The sequence below is a fragment of the Ischnura elegans genome, chromosome 4 (genome assembly GCF_921293095.1).
Source record: "Ischnura elegans chromosome 4, ioIscEleg1.1, whole genome shotgun sequence".
Classification (NCBI taxonomy): domain Eukaryota; kingdom Metazoa; phylum Arthropoda; class Insecta; order Odonata; family Coenagrionidae; genus Ischnura; species Ischnura elegans.
This window is the reverse complement of record NC_060249.1, coordinates 117,085,529-117,111,742: the sequence shown is the minus strand read 5'-3', so window position 1 is coordinate 117,111,742 and position 26,214 is coordinate 117,085,529.

The window sequence follows — 26,214 nt, the reverse complement described above, 5'->3', positions numbered from 1 at the left end:
AAATAGATTATATAAAACTATGATTCCTTTTCCTTATTTAAAGAAACCTTAAATTTCATGATAAAATGGAAATAAGCATTATAAGTATGTTATACAATCGTGGAAATCAGCTAATAAGACCCAGATCTCTTGTGATATGAAATTTCACCATTTAAATCTTGGTCGCATGTTCAGAAGCCGAAAGACAATCTTGTTTACAATTTCTGTAGAGGACTAATCATGGTTAGGGATCAAGTAATCTCGGATTTTCCCATTTCAATAATGGCCGCATGCTCAAGAGCTAAAAATCGCTCTTATTTATATTTTCTGGCTAAACATGGCAAGGGATCACGGATTCTCGGATTTTTCAAACTTGATCGCATGCTCAGAGGCCGAAAATAGACTTTGTTTTTTATTTAACCAAAGGTTAAATCCTCAACAAATAAATAACAGACGCGTGGCACGGTGAGCCAAGCACTACTCGCTTCTGGGACACACGCATTCCCTAGAGATAGTTTTTGGGGGGGGTTGGGGCTGACAGGTGAGGGGGGTATTGCCCACCCCTTCCTCCTTACCCCCCCACTTTTCCCTTATCTCAACTATGCATCGCCCTCTTATTAATTCCCCACTTCCGGCTGACCAGCCGCCCCTCTCCTGCATTCAGGCAACCTCCTCACCTCATTTGAGCGATCATTTTACGGCCGCGATGGCGGGAGGTGATGATCATGACGATACAACGGCACGCGCGTATTCAAATGAGCGCGCTCCGTGCGTGCGTGGCGTGTCGTCAGGATCCTGGAGGGGGGGGGGGGGACTGTTTACAGCGGCGTAGGGCTCATCCACACGTCTACGTGATACCTCCGAGGCCACTTCAGGGTGAGTGGCAGGGTGTGTGTAGATATTTCTCTGCAACATGCACTCAGCTGCAGATGAAGATGCTATTGCAATAGGGTGGTTTCCTATTTTTTTAATGCCTAAATCGAAAGATTATTACTTCTACAGTACGTATTTCACGCTTTTAGATTTTTAAATGACGATATCTATTTTTCGCGGTTAAATGAAAAGTGAAAATTTTCGAGCGCGCGATAACGCGACGGCTAAGTATGAATGCTGGGAGAAGTCGTTGTGACGTCATTCTTGTTCCGGCTGCCGCTGTGTGAGGCAACCTTGGTGATAGGCAATAAGCGCCGCTACAATGCAGGCTGCTAGCAGGTAACAGAATAGATTATTAATACCCTATCACACGAAGGAAACTTTCCGACCATAGGGACCATTTAATAGGTGATTATTATTAAGAGATGTTTCCCTGAGCTCTATGCCACATGCATGCATTGGTAATCTCAGACGATGTAAAACTCCTATCTACTCGTATAGAAACTAGGTCGTGTGAGGTCACGTGGAGTGGCATCGCATGGGCGCCAATCTGGCCTTTTTCAAATGCGGTTAAAATTGACCATTGATATTCGTCTAAACTGAGATTTGTAAAACCAAATAATTTTCATATCATGAATACACTAATGGTGGGTAACGAATCGCAATCAATGCCTTTCGTTTCTTTAGATGAAGGAAACTACCCTATTGTGCGTGCTTGGGAGTGGTTCATGTAAATCTACATACTACCCCGTAAGATATTTCACAATTCTTCCAATTTATGTATCCCGATTTTGTTTTATAATAAGTCTTAATATGCATATTCCCAACAACATCTACGTATACGTACTACCCCGCAGGCCGCCTCAATAGGCGTTTGGCAGAGGGTGTTAGGGCACCAGCCGTTAACAAATAAAAAAGAAATTCTCTAACGAAATTCCGTCTAGCATTTATTTAAGTATTTTATTGTTCCTCGAAAAAGCAAATTCCCATTGCTAAATGATAATTGGGCAAAATATCTCTCTTAATAAATCGTTTCAGTCGGACCTGGATACATTGTGGGGCTCTAAAATGACATTCACCGTGTTGCTATGAAATATATCTTTTCTCAATTGCTCAAGAAATCTAAGCCTCGCGCGCAGCCTCTGATTTTTTGTAGGACGCTAGCCCAATTACAGCGCGAAATAGATCCCCTCTTTTACTTATTCATTCGAAAACCTTCCCGCAACACGCTTCACGAATCATAGCTTCTTCAGTTCTCGGCCAAAAAATTTTTATTAAATGAGTTGATCACGATTAGTTCGAAGTTGTCGTAACCCCCAGATACTTCACTTCATATGTCGCCTTTATTTTGACGCCATCCACAATATATACAAGAGGATAGTTTGATGACCTCCACAAGAAATGTACCGCCGTGCATTTTCTCAAATTAAGCTCGAGTCCCCACTCTTGGCTCCACAGATGAAGGTTGTTTAAGTCCTATGACAGAATTTCAAAGTCATTGTGACCACTAATTTCGCGATAGATGACAACGCCGTCAGTGAATAAACGTATTTTACTGCTAATTCGAGATCATTGGTTATTTATGTATGCCATTTACTAACAATGAATTATGAAATTACGTGTCAGGGTTTATCTCTTAACAGGTAAGCACAATTCAAAGTGGACACTGGACATGAATCACAAAATAATGGGATAAAAGAAAGCTGCTCACACATCGACTGCTCACACTACAACCTGGCATATTATTCGATTATATCGATGGCTAAGTTCTAACAACACGTATCTCAAAAACGGCAAATTTTCAGGAGAGCAAAAGAAACGATTGATACTTTTAATTGCACACTGAAATTAAAAACAGAAAATTCATAAAACATAAAAAGAAACACAAATTTGCAAACAAAGAGTTGTTTTTTGCATGAATTTTATTTTAGTGCGCGCTGTCTCAAACCGGCCAAATTTTGAGATACGTGTTGCTAGAACTTAGCCATCGATATACAGAAAAAACATTAACCAATAGTTAAGCTTCCAACAAAATGCTCATCATTCACATCGTAGCGAATCATGAGGTGGTATTACATCGCGTACACGAACACTCACGCACGCACTCACTAAAATTGTAATAATCGCAATATATTCGCCAATTGAAATGAAAGTCATCGCTCACTACAAGTCTTGTACCAGATGAAGGCGGCTCTGTGCAACGAAACGCGTCCCACGCATTAGATAACTGTGGGAAAGTGCAACTACCTTTAATTTCAAAATGTCGCGCTTCCACTATATCACGCCTGAATCGGTAGAAATATATATTTGTCATCGATATCTTTGTTTACCGATATCAAAAATGAAATATTTATGAACGTAGGAAATAAACGTATTTGGGTCTGAAGAAGTGCGCGCTCTTCCAAACACATCCGCGCGAGCACTCGCTTAGAAAGGTGGAGGGAGGGAGGTGGGGAAGAATCAACACGGTGGCAGATAAAATTTAATTAAATTTCCGGCGGGATTGTTTCGAGCGGGCGCCCCCCTTTCCCCTCAACGCCCTCCCCCCCTCTCTTTCGTTGTCCCCTCTTGAATAACGTCTTCTTAGTCGACGAGGCAGCTGTCCTCCGCTCTCGGTCTCGGCGGTCGTAAAAACCTCTTAACTGCTCTCATTCTTCCTCGCTTTCATCATTATTCCCTCCTCTCTCTCCCTCACATTCTCATTCTATTTAAAAAATGCATATATGTAGAGAGAGAATGTGTACAAAGTGCCTTTTAGTTTTAGTATGTGTACACAGCCGTTCGTAGCGCTCATCCAGCTTGTAAACCCCCAAAAAAAACACTGTTACGCCTTGTTCCCAACATATATTCCCATTTTAAGCGGCAAGGGTCCAATCTGATGTGATTCGATCAATTAGGTGTGTGTGTGACTCTATTTGAAAGATCATCTTCAATAATGTTTGAATTTTGGTTGAAAAATTGTCACCGAATTAGCGTTTTCCACAAACATGTAAAGGTTATCAAATTAAGGCTTTCTATTGTAAGACTATCCTAACAGTATAATCAGTATAGACATTTTTTAGAAATTTCCGATTATCAAAGAGATTGAAACATAGCGAGAACCATCATATTTCTCGTTTTAGATCCGTCACCTACTTCTTCATCAATTCGCGGCGAAAAATAGACGGCCTTAGCAATTATAGACGGCAGAACAGATAGATTTGAGAGGGACAAGGTCACCTTTCCCTCGAAATTCGGAATTTAATGCGAAAAACTATCTTGGTCGGGATAATTTTACTTCATATTGTAATTATTATCATTCGTTTGTACAGAAAAAACTTTATCATTTATTTTGTTAGTTTTGAGTACACACATACCAACTAGGTATATGTGTACTCAAATTGAGTGATCTTATTCAGTAATATATGAATGGAGGCTGAAATATTGCCAGCGATGACACGATTCCAACCAATCAAAAGTATTACTAGCGGTAGCGACATTTATGCTATTAGAATCTTTCTCCTTCTCTAGACGAATCTATTCTTTCCTTTAAGCAGGTTTGAATGGCTGTATTTGTGGGTAAACCCTTCTCGGCTATATTTGTCATTAGAAATGTACTATTTGCCTCGACCGAATATTGCTAAGTGGGCTCAATCCGAGAAAATGGCTACCTTGCTTATCTCGCTGTTAAGGCTGGCCCTATCTTAGTTACAGATTATGTCGTATCTAACAATCGGAGACAGTCGGAGATGCTCACCACTGGACCAACAGACCTGTGCAGTGTGGTGCTACGTTATTTTGGGATTATATAGCGCTTGTTAAAAATACCGCCCGAAAATTAATTAATTACAGCCAAACTAATGCCCATTCAATGGAACCACTATCGGTTAAGAGATGCGTTCGCCATTCCGAATGCCATAAAAAATACGGCATTGAAAAAGGCGGAGCAAAGTACGTGGTCTCCCCTTATAAGTACGTATCGAAAAAACATACATGCCATGAGGAATGAAATTCCTAGATGAAAATGAGGAAAAGATGGACGGCAAAAATGATCATGCAATTCAGAAAATGATAGGCTCAAAAATTTAGAAAAAATAATGCTTATTCCTATTGTTCCCGTGTTGTTCGCCGTTGTACTTATACTCTTTTTTGAGCGATTCTCTTTCAACATTAGCAGTTCTTGCTGAACGAGTAAATTGACTGCCGTAGTATAGTGACGCCACCAACCATAGGTGGATTAGGGGGGGGGGGGGGGAAACGGGGGCACGTGCCCCCCCTAAAGACGCTTAAAAAATTGAGGAGATTTTTAATGCAAATATTATTAAATTTCATATTTTAACATTTAATATACAATTGTGATAAAAGTTATGAATATTGACATATCGATTCCTCTACTGCAAAAACGCTCGAAAATCGCCCACCGAATCAAATCCGCTCATCTAGTAGCCCAACAATACGAATCCGCTAAGCTGGCATTGTCCGGAGCATAAACGCTCATCTCCTATTCTCCAAGCTTGGAGGTGAGCATTGGCTCCGGACACTGCCACCTGAGCGGATTCATATTGTTGGGCTACTAGATGAGCGGATTTTATTCGGTGGGCGATTGCTGAGCGTTTGTGCAGTGGAGGTATCGATTTCAATAACTTTGATATTGAAATTAAGAGTATATTTCGTGGAGTAATTGTTGCATGTAGTTTTTAATCCCAAATATGAGAAGACCATTTGCCTGTCAGTTCCTGGTGCCCCCCATAAAAATATCCTGGAACGTTTGTTTACTTTAACCTTACAAAAGAATGACTAAACGAGGAAGATTTTTTAAAAGTAACTTTCCTTGCCATCTACCGAAATCTTTTCACGAAATGCAACTTTCAGTCAGAGTGAACGACCACATTTCACCGATCAATTTCATTAGAACAATTAGGTACATTTTAATTAATGTACAAATCTTCATTTCAATTTTCTAAAATGAAGGGATTAAGTTCCTTACCTACATTCGTCGCGCGCGCTGACCGGTCGTCTCGTGAAACGATTCCCACGTCTCAGATTTAAAACCACTCTCGGAGACATACATCTCGCACATGCTTGAGCATCCAATAGTGCTGAAAAAAAATCGCGGGAAACATGCTTCGGAGAAAAGGAAAAGCAGAAATGGTGATTTTTAAAAATTAAAAAAACTTTTAAACACATTGGATAAAAGATACAGTTTCCAACCTAATTTCAAACTTGAAAATGGCATGATGGGCCGAAAGGTGGATCGGTTGAAATAAATATGGAAATAGTCAACTCCTATTCATTATGCAAAATATTTAAGACATTTTTTCAGGGCCGACGATTTAGCCACTGCTGGACCACCGACCAGAACATCACAATGAGAGAGTGGTAGTAGTGGAGATGGAATTCGTCCTGAAGAGAGAGAGAGAGGAAAAAGAGGCTGCCGGTTAGTCAGAGTAGCCCGGGGAGATGATTGACGACCCGCGGAGTCATTAGGAGAGGAGAGGCGGCGGCTATTGGAGGGTGGGGTTAAAAAAGGGCCCCCGTATTCAATTACCTGGGCCCCGCGGGGAGGGAGGGCGCCCTCCCACTTATCGCGCGCGCCGCTGCTCAACTGTTCGCTCTCCCGTCAGCCGCTGGGAGGCGCTGTCGTCGCGGCGATCGCAGCGCCCCTCGTGGGTGGGGCGTGGTCCGCCCGTGACTCGGTGGTTCCCTTCTTTGCCTCCGCCGCGGCAGCGCCTCCGGACATATGGACGTCCTCATCGCATTACTGCCGTCTCTCTCTTCAAAGGAAAAATGCGGTCAGCCGATCGGTGAAATACGGAACGCATGCATCAACTGCGAATATCCTCCCGACAGTTGGATCGACCGGAAATATTATGTGAGTGGAACGCATTACAGCTTCGAGTGTCCAGGCACTTTTTCAGCATCGGAAAAAGAGCAAGGCTGTTGGAGCTCCCGGGGAGTTGGCTAAATAATTCATTTTAGGGTGTTCTTCATTGTGGGTAGCATTGAGGTGATAGTAATGCCGATATCGAATAATTATCCATGCTAGGATCCCACGTTAAAAATCTAATCACCACAATAATACCATATAATGGATGATTATCCGGAGATTCACTCATAGAGACAAAACAAAGGCATGTTTCCTTCTTACGCTAAAAATATTTGTAAACTTCTTTTTATCACAAGGCTATGAAGAAGAAGATGAAGACGGCTTTTATCACAAGATATGAAACGTTAAATTAATGAGAAGTTATGAATGTTATCTCGGTGAGTATAATAGCAGCTAATTAGAGCTAAATGTAAGAGAATTGAACCAAGTGAATCCGATGACAAAAGGTAGGTTTCCACGTCGTTGGATGGAAGAATTCAACATTTTCGGGCTCCGTACGTGTATGTTGACGAAGATTCCCAACAGTTTTCTTCGCTTCAAAGCGCCAGCTAGATAGCCGGCGAAACATTTGTGAATGTTTGTCGACATACACGGACAGATCCCGAAAATTTTTGACCTAATGTATAACTTGGCCGATTGGCGAATAGTGGGACGATTGGAGCATGGTATGATTTGACCACCTCGCCAAAGAAACCCCGTATAACATTCCCAACGATAAGCCAACAGAGGATCATAGTCGGGCCTTATTTTTACCGACGCTTAACAACCAGTCGCCAAAAATGTACAGCTTGCGCTTTCAAATTCTCCTGACTAGTTCCCAACAAAAGCTTTTCAACGGAGCTTCAATTTTCCCAAATACGATGCCAATTATGTGGATTGCATTCAGCATAAATTTTTTTATGGTTAAAAATAAATACCTTCCGGATATCAAATTATGGTTACATTTACAATAAATTGAAACGCTTGGGAACAGTGTTACCTTAATAAGAAATATTCATGGTGCTGGATTCACACATTTGACTGTAATGCTGTTCCGTGTTTCCCTTATTGACCCGTACAATCATTTACCGCTTTCAGTAAATCCTCTTTTCCGTAAAAAACAACTGATTACAACATTGCACAATGCTTCTGACTCTTTCTCTCAAAACTTTAAAACCATCGATTTGCCCACACCATACGACAGTTCCACTGCTCCACTAACACGTCAACCACACTTCAGACTTGTTTCCGGAAGTTCATTTGCAGCACTCCTGACGGTAACCGCAGAAATCTTCACTTCGTTGGGCCGGGGTCGGGCAGGGCCACCATGAGGAATTTCCGTTGGGCCAATAATATAAAAAGTTTCATTGGAATGATGGAAGCAGTCTCCGTTAATGCAACAGCGAAATCGGATAGGCAAATCCACCCACGACAGTGGCGGATACAGAGAAAATTCAAGGGGGGGGGGGGCGCAAAAGACATCTTGAGTTACCTTTACTTTTATCGCAATAAAAAAATAATCAAGTCACATGCAGAGCTTCAGAAGTTTTAACTAAAGTGATTTAACACACATTCAAGACAATGCCATCTTATGATATAAAAAAGTTAAAATTATGGTTCTGCTATGTTTGGCAATACGGGTGGCCCCGCAAAGGGGGGGCGCGCGCCCCCTGCGCCCCCCATCTGTATCCGCCACTGGCCCACGAGGAACCAACAATGGGCCAACAGTCTATGTTACTTTCGTTATATTTTTTCAGTGAATCAACCTATAGGTATCCACAAAAAATAAATGCTCTCGTGGTCTCATTATTTTATTGCCGAGGATATAGCAAGGGCCGAAATCGGTGCCTTTAAGAAGGTGCATCCCTTCGTCTCGACTGGTCGTATTTTGTCTATCTCTGGCGATGCCTTACTTAAATAAAATTCGCGTTTTTATCTTGATAATATCAAAGTATATACAGAATAAACCGATGTCGACATACCCCTACCGCTCGAAGGGAAATATCACGAAAATAAATAATTCCCTTAAAACACAATTACAATCTACTGCTGCCGATTGGCGGCAACTGGTGATAATACTCTCGGATAAATATTAAGAGGACGCATCACTCCATCCTTAGTGCTCGTATTTTTCATTTTCTAAGACGTATTTTTTCCTTTAAAGCTAACGTTATCACCATGAAATTTTCAGGATTGGTAGAGCAGTAGTTTGAAAAAAATTGCTGGAGTCTTAAATCGTGTCGACCACGAAAACCCGATGTTTCGATTTATAAAAATAATTCGTTAGATGGTAGGAAAAGATAAGCGACGGCGAAAGTAGAAAAGATTCTCCGTACAACCAGTTCCTCATTAATTTAAAATGAAACAATGCAAAATGCTGCCGCCCACTTTTCAAGAGTTAGTGACGTTGTGGGAGTTTAGGCTCACTAACATTTGCAGAGAGACCCGATCCTTGGCGGGAATAATGGCGGTAATAGATTGCTAATAACAGCGAAGCACGTGAGAAAGGATTTGTGGACATATGTGCTCCATCGCCCCAACCGCGAAGGAAGAGAGTAGTCTCCTGCACTTACCCGCCCCCCCCTCCTCGTCTCCATAGCAACGCCCACCACTGCAATGCCCAAGCCCCTCCCCCCCTGACACATGACAATCTGCGTGCTGCGGATTATTGCCGAGAGAGCGCGCAATTAAACGCCGCCTTTTATTTTTGGGACGTCGCGTCGCCCGCTTCCCCATTGGGCGGATCGGCGCGGCTGGAATGAACTGCGTCACGCTCTTTGATGAGTCCACCTCTACTATCCCACCTCCCTATCTGTATTTTGGCCTCCAGGGGCGGGGGAGAGGCGGGGGCGGTGTGAATTAGGAATTCTTGGATCCGCGCAGAGTATCCTGCCATCCGCATCAGGATCATCCAGTCGTCAGAATGGGGATACTGCCTTATGAGGACGCATACCAATCTCCCGTATGATTGGTCTTTCGTAGACGCGGATTATTATTCGCTTAATCGAAAGATTATTACTCCTAGAGTACGTATTTAACGCTTTTAGATTTTTTCACGATATCTATTTTTCGCGATTAAATGAAAAGTGGAAACTTTCAGCGCGACGCGGCGCGACGTAAACGCGACGGCTAAGTATGAATGCTGGGAAAAGCCCGTGTGACGTCTGGCTGCTGCTGTGATAGGCCACCAGGGTGCGAGGATATGAACGCCGCTACGATGCAGGCTGCTTGATGCCGAGCATGGCGGTAGCGTAGAGTACCCTGCTAGCAGGTAGCCCTTAGCTTAAATAAGGATTATGTATTAATACCCTATCAAACGAAGGAAACTTTCCGGCCATAGGCAATTTTAATGTGTGATTATTAAGAGATGTTTCCCTGAGCTCTGTGCCTCATGCATGCATTGGTAATCTCAGACGATGTAAAACTCCTATCTACTCGTATCGAAACTAGGCCCATGTGACGTCACGTGGAGTGGCATCGCATGGGTGCCAATCTGGCCTTTTTTCAAATGAGGTTAAAATTGACCACCAACATTCGTCTAAACTGGGATTTCTAAAGGCCTGTGTACAAGGTAAATTAACATGTGCGAGTGAATGTCTGTTTGCATGACTGATTTTTCTGGACCGGAACGGAACATGTACGAATGCATGAACCAAATTAGAACAGGTTCTATTTTCTGTGCATACATTCGCACAAGTTGGGTGGTTACGCGGTGCATTTTGGCGTTCATTCTGGCGTTCATACATTTAGACATTAACCCGTACGTGTTAATGTACCGTGCAAACGGGCCTTAAAACCAAATAATTTGTGCATTGTGAATACACTAATGTTGGGTAAAGAATCGCAATAATGCCTTTCGTTTTCTTTAATGAAGGAAACTACCCTATTGGCAGCCCTCCTTTCTTAACAAAACTTTTCCTTCCTTGCTTGCTAGCGGTCGCATTTCATTCCGCAGGGATAACAGCCCTCTTCTCAAACCGCCCTCTTCTCAAACCTCTTCACTATCCCCTCATCCCCCCATAGTTTCGCCACTCTCTAGAACTGACCCTTCCTACCTCTTATATCTCGGACAAATGTTGAATCTTTTCTTACATCCGGTTGTAATCTCTGGAATTACCAATCGTTATCAATGAAAAAAAGTCCTCTTCTCTCTTTCCAGAGAAAAAGTCTTTATTTATAACATCAGTGAGCACATACGTCGATGAAGTAAATTTATTTTATGGTATGTTATTATGAATTATCTATGAAAATTTTATCTGGGAACTTAGATTCGTGCGGCAGTGATTAGATATACAGTATCACTGCCTGAGATAGGCTTGTCAATTCGCGGAACGAGTAAGCGTCCTTATGAGTGAGCTAAATGTGGTGACTGTTTTGAGGCATAAATAAACGCCCGGCGATATAGGTAAAAATATTTCATACTGTCGAGATTATCATACAATAAAAGTAATTTTTCCTGGATACCTCTCGCGAACATATTCAAGTGCTGAAATTTGTCTATATATATATAGAGCTGCTTCCTGGAAAACGTGCGGCGGTCCAATGCTTCCTGTGTCCACTCGCGAGCCCAATCCACGACTATGTATGCTACAAGCCCGAACTGACGTACTAGTAGTGTGTGCTGCACAGTACCTCTATCGCATGGAAGCAGCTACGACCGTCATTTTACCACCGATGACGTAGTTTCGATGGCGCCGTCTCCATGCGGTCTGAGGGGGCAACGCGACGACTAAGTATGAATGCTGGGAAGAGTCCGATTGACGTCATTCTGGTTCCGGCTGCCGCCGTGAGAGGCCACTTTGGTGCGAGGCTATGGACGCCCCTAGGATGCTAGCAGGATACTTTTCTACCTGTTAGCTGGTAGCGCTTGGCTTGAATAAGATTCTTAATACCCTATCACGCGAAGGAAACTTTCGGACCTTAGGCAATTTTAATAGGCGATTATTAAGAGATGTTTCCCTGAGCTCTGTGCCTGCATGCACTGGTATCTCAAACGATGTAAAACTCCTGACTACTCGTATAGAAACTAGGTCCCTGTGACGTCACGTGGAGTGGCTTCAATCAAGTGGATGGGCGCCAATATGGCCTTTTTCAAGTGAGGTTAATATAGACCGTTAACATTCGTCTGAACTGTGATTTCTAAAACAAAATCATTTGTATATTATAAATACACCAATGGTGGGTAACGAATCGCAATCAACGACTTTCGTTTTCTTTGATGAAGGAAACTACCCTATTGTCCGTGTCTCTAATAATAATGGTAATACCTCAGTATTTTACCCGATGGAAAAATTTTCAACTGGCTCGTTTGCTAATTTTCCTTCACAGTAGATTGTGATAAGTTTGAAAAATAAGGAGACCTTATTTTTCAAACCAATTCTCTATCTTTTCCGTGTGAATGGATGTATCTTGGCGTCGTGATCAGTGGTACCCACAATCGGACGATCATAAGTGTTTTGATACGTTATGAGTTACTGCAGCGTGTTTGGTGAAGAAAATCCCAATCGTAAGATGAGTGCAGTAATATCATCGATCCATATTTCCCATAAGGCTAATGTTGCTATTAGAAAACATGGATAAAACCAAATGACATCATGGATGCGTTTCAGTGATACGAAAAGTTTCCTATCTATTAATACTTATTTGGTGAATTTTTAATAATGTTATAAAATATCCTAAAATATACCACATTGTCAGGGGCGGATGCAGGATTTCTTTCTGGGGGGGGTCACAAGCAAGGCCGTATCCAGGAATTTTTGCTGGGGGGGCACAAGGATACCTCGTAATACAAAACGAACGCAATGATAATGGGACTGTACTAAAAATCTTGCATATTTTTGAGGGTCTGGGGGGGGGGGGCACGTGCCCCCGTGCCCCCCCCCCCCCTGGATCCGCCTATGCACATTGTTATTTGAATGTTTGCGGTACATGGCCATACTATCTCTCGGTCGATGTAAATCACAATACGCCCCCTTGTTCAAATGACAATGCTTTCCATTGGGAGGTTCGTGATGACAACTTCACCGTACGAAAGACATGAATGAGAGCGGACTAAGAGCTGGGTTAATCACATCAACACCTGTGCGTTGACGATAGCACAACTGGATACTATAACATGAAATGTGGTGGAATTAAATTACTTGCACTAAATTTCAGCAGTATTTAAAATGTACAATGCGTGGTATGGTATCTCGCGCACTTATTGTTAGACATCCTCGCACGCGTATCTTAAAGTTCAGTCACCGTGAAGTGAACACAGCATTGAGAAGAGAATTATTGCGCTGTGCAATTTGTGATGCTTCGTTGAATGAATATAAGATCATAGGCGGATCTCGGGCGGGAGGAGGGGCACGTGCCCCCCTCCCCCAAGAGCCTTAAAAAAATATGGAAGATTTTAATGAAGTCCCATTATCATTACGTTCGTTTTGTATTACGAGGTAACCTTGTGCCCCCCCCCCCAGAAAGAAATCCTGAATCCGCCCCTGTATAAGAGCCGCGTCGGACTATTCGATTGAAAATACCACGAATCACATGTCGACGGTACACCAATGGATCAAGACACCTTTCTCTACCGTCATATCCGCCGCTCCACCGCAATGGAACGCTGGGCAGACTGCGCTTGTGGTAATTGGAATGCATGGGAACGCTATGACTAAAAATAATGACGATGTTAACGATACTAATGATTGTGTACCTGGAATCACAACCGTATTTTTCGATCTGTTTTCACAGAGTTAAAAAGAAAGTTTAGCGTGAATAAAATCGAAATGGAGGACGCAGGACTAAAGTGCCGTTTTTCATGTGCTTATAGTCACTTCATCTAGGATTGTTTCACTCCCGTTGCAAATTAATCACAATGCGAGGCAACTACTGGTTCAACGTACGAAACAAATTGATGTTAACTTTGACCATGCATTCGGTAGTTTGAAGTGAAATGATGACAATGCTTGAAAATCGAAGTAAGAGAGATATGATACAGAAATTTCAAACTGTACAGAAAGGTAAGAATCGTAAGAATCCTTAGAGGCTCTAAAATTCTTCTTCCAAGGTTTTGTATTTACATTATGAGGGAGGTATTTTACTTATCTGTAACAACATTTCACTCGCGCAGTTTGAAGTTAATTATGAGAATAAGTATAGAGAATAAAACTGAGAAATGGCGATTTCTTGCTCACGGAAAACAATCAGAATTGCCAAAAAAACTTTTTTTTTAGATAACTGACGCCATTCGTCACTAACAAAAATGAAAATACGGAAACCTTGCAGGTAAATTTTGTTGCTTTGTTTAGAAATGGGATGGCGGGGTAACCATTCGCTTTGAAAGGTAAAGAAAACGATGAAATAGCACATTTAAGCGTGGCTGATATCAGAGAGCCTGGTAGTTATCAGAGCCGGGTTATCAGAGAGCCTGATAGTTGAAAAAGGACTGACACTAACGCATCATTATCCGAGTCATCAATAGCTTATTTTTAAATTGTATTGCATTTTACACTACTTATATAAAAAGCGTGTTTTTAAATGTTTTTATTTTATTTGTTTTTAGTTATAATCGATTGTAAAGCATAAAAAAAATTAAAATTTGAAAAACAAAATTTCTGATTAGACTGGGCTTGAACTCGTTTACTTCGATAACTTTCAGAGTCGAAAGTTCTTGTATAAACTACCAACATCTATTGAGAAAATTTAAACTATTTTTCAACATTGAAATTTAGCTTATTGATTAAAGCACAAAAGAAAAAAATTCAAATATCTGATAATTGAATATTATACTTCCACCATAAGCAAACAAGTGCACCAAATTTTAGGCCTATTCGACAATTGGAAGTGGGTTAAAAATCAATTAATAGATTCCATCCATGAAACAAACGAAGAAAGTTTAAAAAAACCTGTAATAAAGAAAATACATGTGAATCAATATTTTGAATCTGTTGAACGAATATATAATGACGCAATCCATATTAAATTACGTAAAACACGGACTATAACTGAAATTATGAACTATCGCAAAGCTCATGTGAGCACTCACTGCTGAACCACCACTTCATGTGCTTTGAAAGTCGTCAAGTCACGGAGGCAGAGTACACCCTAAACCATAAACATACCGTGATTTCCTCTAAATCCACTCTACTCGTCCGAAATGACATTTCATTTAAGGAATAGTTTTAAAACAAGTCAACTAAATAACCACATCGTCTCTTGACGATCTGGTTTAAAATCTCAACGCAGCTATCACACTTTTTTATCGTTCCCACTGAAACTCGTTTAAAACCTCTCCGTTCTGGACATATTCACCTAATTTTACGACCACAATTCAATCTACAATTGTAAGTGGCCCTAAGTAAGCTGTAGAGTTATACTCATCCCCTCTTAGTCTAGAACTACCATCGTCACTCCTCACTGCTTTACCGGGTAGATTGGCTAACAGGTGTGGGGCCAGCAGCTAATTTCCAAGAAAATTATAATTCCTGTTCCAACTGGAGGGAGGTTATCTTCATAGTAATTTTAATACACAAAACATATTCTCTTCTCCCTAATCATAAATATAACCTTTAGATGTCTACTCTTTTCCGCGAAGTGAGCCAAACTGCCAAGAATGTAGATTTCCACTATATCTTCGCGTTAATTAAAATCGTTCCATATTTAAAGGACAAATTCATTTTTTAAAGGCCCTGTCACCAACTTTTGACAACGTTTCATGGATAATTTCGAAAATACACCATAAAACTTGGAGCGTCCGCTATAAAATTTTTATTCCATTACTTCCGCTAACAACATAATTCCCTCTGCACAGGAAGTCAAAGGCAGTGGGAATAATTTGAGAGATTAAAAAATTCATTTCTATTATTTGAAATTTTATTAAATTCACTATCGCCAATCCGCTCTATCGCGATTTATTCCTGGACATCACCTTATCTTCCTGAACATATGTAACTTTCTTAGTCTATAATTCATACACGCGAAACAAATTCGGTGTAGGCTATTTAAATTTTACTCTTCCCTTGATCAATATAAGTATAAATTATACGCTAGGCATATCATTAAATTAAAATTTTTAAAGCAATGGAATTAAAATTTAAAAGCAACTGAGTGCCTTTGCGAAGTTACATCTGGATTAATTTAACTAATTGCAGAGTAAAATTTTTGTGAAGTCGCAGCGAAATATTGGCCGAAATGATGCCCAGAATTTTTTTTAACAACTTTCCTTGAATGACTTTTAATTCAAATTCTAATTACTTAAATTAGTTCTTTTTGTATGATTCAATTATCAAAAATTAAAAGAAATAACGTGTATTACATTTTAAATTTGTCTTACTATTCTCAGATTTTAAGTGCTAATACATTATGTGAGATGTTAACAAATATGTTTTAGTGAATCTGCTAAAGTTGATAATGCGTATTTATTTGGGGGCAAAATTAATCGCACAGCTAGCGTTACATTTTAGATTTACTGGTTGAAGTTAAAATCCCGGTGCTATGTTTAAATCAACCTATTTGTAAAGGTATAGAAAGCACTAAAACTTAACGCTAAGTTTTTGAATTAAGATTGATCGAGGGTTGGGAAGTGGGAAACAACGAAGAGTCGAGTTCTTACGGAGATAGGTAGAGATGGTTTGAAAATATAGAGATGATTGAGGGAACGCGAAATAACTGTGGATAATGAGTGTAAGTGAGAAAATTAGTTGCAAGGTGTTGTAGAACGCACGGAAGTCCGATCCAGGACGATATTAAAGCAGTATAGCTGAAGTCAGTTAATACTACGTTAGTATATTTTATAAGTTAGTAAAATGTAATACACCGCCCTATGTTATATGCCTATATTGAAAAATGCTGTGACTTAAACTAAATTTATTTGTTATACTACGGATAATTGGCTCTGTTGTCAAATTAATATCTCGATCACTGAGCTTGAATAAACAAATTAGGTGTACAGGAGAAACATACAATTGCAAAATTCTTTAACGATTACGGAAAATGCGTTAATTGAAGTCCATTTAATGAGAATGACAGACTATAAGTAAGTGACTGACAATCATGATGCGATCTTCAAATAACAACTACTTCTAGCAAAGTTCTTAAACTAAACTAGCTTCGTTCTGAAAATTAACAAGGATATAGAAGATTTGCAAGTGCAAATTTAGGCTTATACCTTTCTACAAGCAGATTGAATTGAGTATAATTTGAATGCGAAATAAAATAAATGAGAATCAGAAGAAAACAATATTCGGGACAAGGATAGCTGAAGCAATAGATTACGCTATTGTTAGGAGTAGGTGACGATATAAAGCAATGGAATATTTTACCCACCCACAGGGTAGTTGAGTAACCTAAGGTAGGTGAAGCTGATAGAACAACGGGTAAAGAGGAGCCACTCCTAGTGAAAAATTAATTAAGCACACTGAGTACACTAGCAATAAAACTCTGAGAAATACGGTCATAGTAGTTAAATTCATGTGCCTTCAGAAAAGGGTTGCCTAGATGCGAAAACCAGAGCAAAATTCGATCATCAAGGAGCAAAAGTGTCTAAAACATATGAAATAGACTTGCATGTTGTCGACAGCAAAAACATCCATAAAAGAAACGGAAAACAATATTTAAGATTGGTAGAGATTTAGACCACATGGATCAGTATTAAACAAATATCTACGAAGAAATAAAATAGGCTTTGGACCAAGAGAAAATTTAAAATATATGTACGTGATTGACGTGAAAGCTTGGGGTTGAAGACTAAGAGACGGATTGATAGGCAAGGTAAATCAGATATGCGTTCATACATAGTGTCACGAACACTTAAAAGACTTAAAAGAGGATAGACCGATCCGATATTCATATTTCATGACTAAAATGATGACGGGAGATAAAATACTTGGCAAGTAGGAATCGAGGAAGTGAGCATTTCTCCATGTTTCTTACGTGAGGAAATATACTCGTTTCGCAGGAGATGACACCGTATTTGCTGGTGTGAAAGAACCTCACCTCCATTCTGCATAATGTCAAAACACAGTCGAAAACTTTTATCGTCCTTTTCGAACCGCGCGTTGGCAACGACACCCGTCCTTACGGCGGCGCTGGCTGTCTCAGCATCACCAGACAGACAGTGAGATTGCCGCGCCGTTCCCGCACCCAACAGGCAAAGGCGAGAGCTGGGTGCCGGCGTGATTGCTTTCTTCAGATATAACTCCCGCCCGTGCTCCCCTTCACGCCTGCCTACGTTTTATAAGCGAGCAAATATTCAAATGAAACTGTCAGCGGGCCCGTTCCGAGCGTGCATGAGATGGCGAGTTTATAGCGCTTGGGTGACACTGGTGCGCGCCCTACTCCCTTCAACTTTTTTTCCCAGGGAAGCTGTAAAAGGTGGCGGGAGGCGGAGGCGATCATAATTCGGAGCCCAATCCGAAAAGGACGAGGGAAAGGAGCGGGAAGATGCTAATCGTAAACATCCCATCACCTCATGATCCGACGACAGTTATGTCCTCTCTTTCTCGAGGCATTCTGCGGGGAGGAAAATATTCCTCCTTTCTTGTTCCAGACGGGCAGGGAAACTAACGCAGAAGCCTCGGTAGCAGGCAGACGCCCTCCCCCTTCTTTTACCAGGGGCTCCACCCCCTCTCCACTTCTTACACCTCATATGGTCAACCCTTTCTCCCCATCTGAATCGGTCTCCTCCCGCAGTTTTACAACCGAGCGGCTATCGACGGAAGATTTGAATTTCTCCCGGGGTCGTAAATATTTGGTCAGTTTAAAAGAGAAAAAGGAATGGAAGAGTTTATCCTCACCGTGTTAATTCAGCAGGGCTTTTGCCTCCGTCCTCCGGCGATCCTCGGGAGTCGGCGCCGCGAGGTGCCGGGAGACGCTCCGGCGATCCCCGGCTGGGATGCGTGGGAATGCACGAAGAGTTCCTCTTCGGCGAATCCGAATCCGGACCCGTAAGGAGGATGTAACTGCCGGAGGAAAATATGTGAAGATGAAAAAGCGCAGTAAATCAAAAAGCTTGCAATGGTCCAATGGCACTGATTCTGTGACGGAGTGTGTCAGGCGAAGATGGTCAATTTTTACCCATAAAATACTTCAGAGAAGGCAATTGGTAGAATTACAACTACTACAACTACATAGCCACGTAAGCCCGTGCCTCTGTACCTCGCTTATGAAGTAAAATATACGCATAGCCAACCGAGAATGCAGGTGAAACTGAACTGAGGTTTCGATTACGAAGTCTGCCTTCATAACCACCCGACAATTACCCCCGTTCATAATGGCAAACTGCGTCATCCAAACATCGCTCCAGTTTCACCTGCAAAACTGTGAAATCTATATCTAAAATTTATCAGGATGAAATGAGATTTTTTAATACCCCGGTTAGCTGGATTGGACTTCGAAACCACTTCTTCCGCCACCACCCCGACACTGCACGGATTCTTTTCGCGAGTGGAGGTGACTTCAACGCCTGCAGTGCGCATGCTTCGAACAGCGCTGCAGCGGTCGATGTTACTCGAGGAACTTCTGGCATTCCTCCCGCTTTGACTGATTCGTAATTGTGGGCGCTCTCGCGCTCCTGGCCGCGGCAATAAGTGGAAGCAGCAAGCCGGAGGAAAATGAATCCGGAGCCTCGCCATCAGAATTCCGCTCAACGGCGTCACGCGTGCGACTGGACTCTACTGAACCAGCCCCACACGCTTCCTCCATCTCGATGGCCGCTCTGCTCTGCACCCTCGGTCGCTTTGACTTTCTCTATAGCGAAGTTGATGCGTTCCAGCACATTCTAAAGGCCGTTTTACACGGGGCACGGAATTGCGCAGGTTAGAGCTGCATTAATTTCTAAAATGGCGTGGAATTACGCGAATGCAAATTAGAACAGGGGCTATTTTTCCGTCTCGCATCCACGCATTCTCGCATATGTTCTAGCAATTCACCGCTTTACACGACGCAATTTTGATTGCACCTTCGCACGTACGTCAGGTTGTGCAATTCCTTGTACCGTGTAAAACGGCCTTAAAGCCTGAACCACACCATCATTTTTACCGACTCTCTGAATGATAGCTACAACGACAGGTTTTCAGGGACCAAAAGAGGAACAAATCAGTAGAATAAACAATCTAATATACTGCGACACGATGGTCTGATTAAGACAATCGTCGAGGAAGAAGTAGATGGCAAAAATGGAAAACGTAGAACGCGAGCAAAATATATATACCAGTTAAAGAAGTAGCATGTGAAAGAGAAAAAATAAGTAGGCGCGAAAAGATTGACTGATTGGATAGTTGAGTGGAGACCTGCGTCAAACTAATCTTAAGGCTGAATCACACGATAATATTTTTCGTCCCTCAGAGTGATAGCTCTAGCGATAGGTTTTCAGGGGCCAAGGGAGTGATCGCTCGACTTTATATCATTTTCTGAACCACAAGATCATTCCCACCGTCCCTCTTTCCTTCGCTTATTCTTCCACTTTTCGTATATCCATCTGTCGTTCAATTAAATGCAAAGTGAGTCGTTACAATCGTTGTTAGCGGCCGTGCGTCCCGATTGGCTGACAGACATTATCAGCGATCGTTTCAGCAATTGAAAAAGGGACGTGCCGAATGATGGAAAAAGGGATGAGATTTCAGTCCTTGAAGCTATCGGGGAAAATGGTCATTTTCCCGCCATCATTGGAGCTATCGCTGGAGCTATAACTCGGAAAGGACGAAAAAAAAAAAAGATCGCTTCATTCAGGCTTAAGCTAATAGACGAACTACCCTCGAACTACATATGAAAATAACAGATTTTCTGCGCTTGCGACGAAGATTGAGTTGGTAGAATACCAGATTACATGATCTCTATAGCCACACTTATCACATGATTGGTTTTTTTTCATATTTTCTGTATTCATGAAAGCTGTTTCATCAACGTGTACATCATAACATGTATGTGCGGGAATTTCTTCATGCTGATGAATATTAACTGTTTGATGTTAACAATCATATCAAATTGCCGACTTGTTTCAAACTTACCGTGTTCTCTTTCGCAAAACTGACGAAAGATAGCGCTTTACTCCACGTTAGCCTTTCTCCCTAGTTACCTTCCTTAAGCCAATCAGTGACCGAAATTGATGATGAGTTTACGGAGTTTCCATGTTTACCAAAATATTCCCAATATTGCTGTTGCATTCCCAATGTGTCTCTAAGAGATAAGAGATGAAAATTTTATGAAAAGATATTAGAAAAAATGTTACAATGGATTTACGGCTTTAAGTAGGTAATCCCATCAAGTGCCTCTTCACACTGTATACACATCAATTAAACTTTAATTCAATTGTATTTTACGTTTATGAAATTGGAGAGGTGTCAACATTTCAATAAAATATATATATTTCAGTATTTAATTCACCAACTTTTCATTATTCCACGGTAAGCTTAGAGTTGGTAGTTTTAATTCTGACCTCAGCTATCGACTAATAATCAGTTACCTTGAGCGCTGTATACTTTATTCTACTACAATAAGAAGGTCACTCAAGGGTTCCAACCAGACGTGACCACATGCATCGCTCTCTGATGAGTGTGAATCAGACATGGTTCGCGGCGAAAAGTCATATCTAACCATCACGAACTCCTTTCCGTCTTTCATCGTGCGTTTGTTGAAAGGAAGCTGTCTTCCTTTGATAACCCTCGATATTACAGTCGAATATGCGCACGTGGAATCAAGGAAAACAACAAGATGATAGAGAACAGGAACGGAGAGAAGAGAGCGTAAAAATCAACATCAAAATTCTATTCGTGCTAAAATCTTCTAAAATATCACGAAAATGTATTTTTAAAGTTTCAGAGATGACCAATAGTTCCAAAAGGATGGAACGATGTAAAATATTTATCAATTCCTGACAGAAATACATTTATATAACGAAAAAGGACTTAGATGTTTGCGATATACCTTTGAAACATACATTCGGTTATTAGATTTTGATATAGCTTTGCGAATTTCAAATTTTGCAAATCCCCAAATGTTTACCTTCATGGAATATATGGATTAATTAATATGAACCGCTTTGGAATACTATTAAGAAGAAAATGTGTGCTTCTAACCCTCCAACGAAGGTCAGCTAGGCGGCCTGTGTATGATAACCTTGAGGAAAGTTAAATTTCTTCTTTGCTTATGAATTTTCATCAGAATTCAAAGGAAGAATTCAAATATGAGATTGAATTTTGCTGCACGAGAAAATTTCCTCGCTTAAAGCTCATTCTTAAATTTAAATACTACAAACTAACACCAATATTGATCAGCTGTAAATGCGCCAAAATACCAAACAGCTTTTGATTCCATGCTTTCTGACTGTTACAAGATGTGAACAATCGGCAGCCACAATGACTTTGGTGCCCTTAACAAACTTCTTTGTTATTCAGCTGTAAAATAAAAACGTTGGAGTAAATAAAATAATTATATATATTATTCGCGATGCTCAACTTCCTCATTGCCATCAATTTTTTGACCCCAAATACCCATGAAAAGTAGCAGCATATAGGCAAATAGTAACACTGTAATACATAGAAAATTTATTGTTTCGACAATGCTTCCTAAATTTTCAGACGACTTCAGTACAGAGATAATCGATAAGAGAGTCACAAACTCAACTGCAACAGAAAAATGTACAGAGAAAAAAACTAGGAGTAAATAGTAATTTTCTGATTGGAATACGACGAGCTATAGCTGGAGAAATCAGGACAAGCATATCCCTCTCTGATATAATGGATAGCGAGATGGCCGAAGCAAAATATAGCCATCGGATTGGGAAATGCCCATTAAATATCACTGAAATAACAGGTCCAGAGGCGAGGAAGTCTCCTGAATTATCAATGTACGTTATTTTTCAGCTCAATTTATTCCACTATAAATATGTCATTTTGTTTTGGAAACTCGTAAATCCTCTATCATATTAAGGCATGAGTTTTGCGAGCCCTCATCAAGTATGCATATCTGCCTGCGACAAATGGCTCTCGTAATCAACACCTTTCCCCTCAACAATCTCAATATTGGTTTCACATAACTCTCCGCTGAGACTGTAATCAAGATGCGAAGACTAAATATGCATACTCTAAAGTGCAGTTTCCAAACCAAATTTATAGGTATCATATTACACATCGAAAATTCAATGCGCGTGAGAAATAAACTTCAATGAATGGATTTTCTGCGATGAAATACTCCTAATAACCGAAATAAAATGTTTTTTACTTAAAATGTCAAGACAATTTAAGTATCAGATGAATGACTAATTTATTAAAAAATTAAAAAATATTGTATAATTTAATAAAATTAAAGTCAAATCAAGTCTTATATCAATTCAAATAAGTCTTATATATATTATTAAATGAGCGCAATATTGATATACACTTGAATATAATGAATCAAATGTAAACGATGATTACAGAATTATTTTCTATTAAATTCTGAAATATCCTTTCCTTGGTCTTTCGTAATGGAATATGTGCACCATGCAGACTCTATAGATCTTGCCACCATTAAGACCTTAGATATTATGTAATTTAATAAAAAAGAAATATAATAATTCTGACGGATGTTGGTTTAAAAATACTTAAAGGATGTATCTAACATAATGAGTATTATTACTGCTGCTCAAGTGACTCATGTTGTTCCCAAATGATGGAAAATATCTTCTCCTTGTGTAAATATGTACCCCAGTGCTTTCCCTTTCTACGCTCATTCTTCACTACTGACTGACAAACGCATGATGATATATCACGATGACCTTACGGCGACCACCCAGACCACGTTTAGCCGCATTTGTCTTCGTGACTGAATGTAATTAAAATCCTCCAGTCTTCGTTGTATAATTTTCCAACCACAAAGGACACTACTCTCTAAACTAATAGGCATGGGCGTACCCAGCGAGGGGGAGGGGGGGCTGCACCCCCTAGCAGCAAAAATCGCATAAGTCTTAAATCAAAATCAGTACTGAATTGAAACGAAAATATTCAACGAATTTTCTTTAAACCCACGAAAAATGATAGGCATTATTATAAGATATGTAACTCAAATAAAACTATTTTTTCAAGGAAATAATCTCATAAACTAATAAAGTGCTGTTATAATTTTCTTAAAATATTGGTTTAATTCACCTTTTCCATACTAAAATGTCACAACTTGGCTAGCCTCCCCATAGACCATGGCTTGCCCCCCCCCCTTGTTGTGATCCTGGGTACGCCCTTGCGAATAGATAGATACTTCTTCCGAGATTTTGCTATTTCATGACGAGGCAGCTCTGAAGAAGTCACGAGGAAGCCACAATGTATTTGTGTTCCTTATCGGCATTCGATGGCTAACATTAACTCATTTCCACTACGGACATCTAAAAATTGAGTGTAGGTGGTAGGTTCCTTACGTATAGGTCGAGGTCACAATTCTCCATTTTATCTCCCCCTCAGCACGAACACAGTAGGAGCGGAGCTAGGTAGTCTCAAAAACTGGACTGTAAATGGCGCGGAATCGCAAAGTGGAAAACATCATTCGGAGCTTTTCTTTTCCTGAATTGTTTATAACCTTCAACTAGACTACTATGTTTGATGGGTATGAAGGGTTTTCAGTCGATTTGCAGCGAGATTTTCGAGCATTTTGTGGAGGAGGCACGAGAAAGCTTTGCCTAGAGTGGGACTCAATCTGCGCGGCTCCTTCATGTGCTTCAATCGGACGAGCTCCTACTTATACCAAAACGTGGTTACATTCGTGTAATTTAATAACTTCATCATAGAATTAGCTTCTATGCTGGTCAACTGTATATACTGTTGTACCTGAAGGCTTCTCATTAACATGTCGAAAGCCTTTGCATGGTGAAGTTATTAAAGTGGATACACCAGACAGATTTTGGCATTATTTCACTAACTGTATAGTTCTTAAATATAATGAAGACTACGCTATGGAACAAGATCATAGGTTCTCCTAAATGTCTACTTCAATAACTTCACCATAAATCTAGCTTCGATATATTGTTTCATCTTTAATCCACTGCTTAAACTAGTAATACCAAAACGCGTCATGTATGTTAAATTTAATGACTTCACCATTGAACTAGCTTTGGTGTTGCTCAGCAGTATATATAGTATTACCTAAAGACGTCGCATTATCACGTTGAAAGTATTTGCTCGGTGAATTTATTAAAGAGGATATACCCGACAGTTTTTTTGGAATTATTTCACTACCTGGATAGCTCTTAAATATAATTAAGACTACGCTATGGATCAAGATGTTGCGGAACATACTGATCTGAAATAATACCAAAAGGGTTTCCTAAATGTCCACCTCAATAACTTCACCATTAATCTAGCTTCGATATATTAATTTGTCACCTTTAATCTACTATTTAAACTAGTAATACCAAAACACGGTCATATATGTTAAATTTAATAACTCCATCATAGAACTAGCTTTGATGTTGCTAAGCAGTATATATTGTATTACTTAAAGACGTCGTATCATCACGTCGAAAGTATTTTCACGGTGAATTTATTGAAGTGGATATACCCGACAGTTTTTTGGCATTATTTCACTACCTGGATGGTTCTTGGGCGCCACTGCGTGGTGTGCCAAATGGAACAAGTCTCGGGCCACGCCCCCTTTTGGCGTCCTCCGGAGGCGGTTCCCACGAACGCGCACACCGTGTGGAGGGCAGCCGATATGGTGATCAATGCAAACGCCGCCGATCTGCCTCCATTCCGCCACCCCCTCACCCCCCCCTACGCTCCCATCTCGATATCCTCCAATGGGCTGCCTCCCCCCTCCCCCCCCCCCACACCCCCATCTCCGATCACGAGGCGACGACGCGCCAACTTAATAACAGGGAAATCGAGTATTGAGCATAAATCGCGATAAATAATGGACGCAAAAAAGAATCGAGCGTTGAAAATGCACGAGGAGTGCACGCAGGCATGCGGCGGCCAGCGGCTTTCATAAAACAGAGCGCGATCTTACACTTCCGCTGAAAGCGCACAAATAACCCTAACAACGTTTTTTTTTCTCCCTCTCCTCGTCGTATAAAAAAAAGCGAACGGCGGGGAGCGCGCAGTTGGGCGCCTCGTAAACCGCCTTTTCCCCTTTTTCCGCTTCAATCAGCAGTTAATATTGCGCTCCGGCACTAATATCCACGCTTTATCAGCGGCCAAACGAAGCTGTGCCGTACATCACGTGTAAGTTGAGTCGTCTTCCACGCGGAGGAGGAGGGGGATTTAATAATGAAGGGGACTGGAGTGGAGGGAATAGTAAAGGGAAGATATATACATATATATGTATAGGAAAGTAGAGGGCTGGGATGAGTCGGATGCGCACGGTGGCTACGGCACCGGATTACCATGCGGGGGACCTGGGTTCAAATACATATCTACCGTAGGTGCACGTCATCCGCCGTATGTGATAGACTTTTCCCTAAGGCCGGTGAAATTGGAAAGGCAGATCATCGATAATCAAGAAAGCATCTCAATCAGTTGATCTTTCTTAAAAAATGTTAGCGAAGCCGAATGGTTCCAAGCGGTCTAAGTCTGTCG